Below are 2,392 nucleotides of genomic sequence, written 5' to 3'. Positions count from 1 at the left end.
AAAAAAAAAAAAAAAACCAAAACAAAACAAAAAAAGACAATGGGAAAAAGCAACTAAATCTAAAGAAACAAAAGTAAGGAAAGATTAGGACAAAAATTCATAAAATAAAGAATTTTAAAAAACAGAAAAATCAATAAATGTGTTATGGTTGGATGGGATTTGAATGTGTTTCTCAGCGGTTCATACCTGAAGTCTGGCTCCCAATGTGGCAGTGCTGAGGCAGTGTAATCTTTAAGAGATTAAGCCTCATGGGAAGGAACTAGGTCATGGGGGTGCCAGATGTTACACACATCAATTCCATTAACTGATACTGGCTTTTTCAGGAACTCTGTATCTTCTTGACTCAGCTTTGGTAGTGCTTATGCATCTAGAAATCTATCCATTTCTTCTGTTTCAGTTGGTTTTTTTTTTTTAGCTTTTGTTTTGTTTTGTTTTGAGACAAACACTGTGATGCAATCAGAAGGGCCTTCGCCCAGCCAAGCAGATGCTCACGCTACGCTCTTAAAATTCCTGAACTGTGAACTAAATAAACTTCTTTTGCTTATTGTAAGTACCCTGGCTCAGGTATTCTGCCATACAACACAAAACAGACTATCAACACTTAAGGCCAGTTATTTGGAGATCAATAAAGCTGGTATTTTTACTTAGGCTGAAATGAGAGAGAAGAGAAAGGGGAGAAGGGAGGAGAGGGGACAAGACAGGAGGAGACAAGAGGACTCAAATGAGCACAATCAGAAATCAAACAGGGCTGGGCAAGGTAGCAGCACATAGAGTGGCGAGGCGGGCGGCTGTGCTGAGGCAGGAGGATAGCCAGACGGAGGGCCCCTGAGCTACAGACTGAGACCCTGTCTCAAAAGCCAAACAGGGCAGGGATATAGCTCGACAGTGTAAGCACCTGCCTGGCAAGTGCAAGGTCCTGTGTTCAATCCCTGGTACAGGTGTGTGTGGGCAGTGGCGGTGGTAGAAGAGAATAAACAAAGTCAAAATCCAAAATAAGGGACAGGGCCAGCCAGATAGCTCAGTTGATTAAAGCACCTGCTTAGGCAGAGTGCAGTGGCTGGGGTTCGATCCCCGCCTTAGGAGTAGCTGAAACTGTGACTGAGACTGGGTGTGGTGGCATGCACCTATAATCTCAGTGCTTGGGAGGCTGAAGACAGGAGGATCGCTATGAGTACAATCTGTGTAGTGAGACCCTGTAGACCTGTACTAAATACATTTAAAAAAAAAAGAAAAAAAAGGGACAAGTTCCAAATTCCCAGCCCCTGACTGAAATTTTTGTAATAGATTATAAAGGATATAAAAACTGTATGGCAATAAATGAAATAACTTTGATGAAATTGAAAAATTCTAGAAAGGCCCAGACTACCAAAACTGAATCAAGAAGAAATAACCAATCTGAATAGACTTATGACAAGTAAAGAAATCGATTGGCAATAAAACAAAACTTCTCCAAGAAGAGTGATAATAGTACCAAGTCCTACAAGCAAGCACTGCCATCTCCGACAACTGATCTGACAAGAAAAACAGCTACTAAAGTAAGTACCAGCAGGCGGTTTTCAGTGCCAACATGCTAGAGCCAGAACTGCTTCTCTTCCTGCACAGACCAGAGCAAGAGTCCATTACATGAGAGAATACAATTTTAACATGATGAACCATTTATTTCTATATTTCCATCTAATATCCTAATATCACTGTTGGCTGTTGTTCTGGGGATTGAATTCAGGCCCTTGCGCTTGCCAGGCAGGTGTGTATGCCACTGAGCTGTCTCCCCCGCCCCTTAAGATCACTGTTGGTCATGCGTAACTACAGCTGTAAAAAGTAAAACTGTAGTAAGAGTGGATGACGGTATCATGAAATGGTAACCACAGGAAAGCGCGAGTAGCCATATCCTAATACTAGACACAAAAAGACTGTGAACAATGATCTAGTAATTCTAGATACACAGAAGCAAAGCATCTGGCTGAAACTACTATTATTATTCAAATAAATAAAAGAAATTTAAAAGAATGTAAACATCTGGAAGTCACTAATAAATCAGGAGCCTAAATTATCAAGGCTCCTAATTTTCTCTTGTTGTTCCACATACTGTCAGATAAAATGTACTTTCCCTCTCTTGAGAATGCAATTAGGGGCTGGGGAGGTGGCTCAGTGGAATAAGCACTTCCCTGGCAAGCACAAGAGCCCGAGTTCAATCCCTGGTTCCGCAAAAAAAAAAAAAAAAAAAAGAGAGAGAGAGAGTGCAATTAATTGGGGTCTCATGATTTAGTTTTTAAAGTTTTCAACATTTTTTCACACAAAATTTTGCCCTCACTTCGTAAGATAAATACTTCATGAGATTACAGTGATTTAGGAATAGTACTTACTATTCCTAAATCACTGTAATCTCATGAAT

General features: G+C 40.4%; 1 protein-coding gene across 3 annotated transcripts in view; it reads right to left on the bottom strand.

The window, feature by feature from the left end:
- The window catches only part of Ylpm1 (YLP motif containing 1), a 73,158-nt gene that overhangs the window by 19,539 nt on the left and 51,227 nt on the right, over positions 1–2,392 (bottom strand). The window lies entirely within an intron of this gene.

Source organism: Octodon degus, unplaced genomic scaffold (genome assembly GCF_000260255.1).
Source record: "Octodon degus isolate 3935 unplaced genomic scaffold, OctDeg1.0 scaffold00007, whole genome shotgun sequence".
Lineage (NCBI taxonomy): Eukaryota > Metazoa > Chordata > Mammalia > Rodentia > Octodontidae > Octodon > Octodon degus.
Note: the sequence above shows the minus strand (reverse complement) of the source record. Positions and strands in the feature narration are given on the sequence as shown.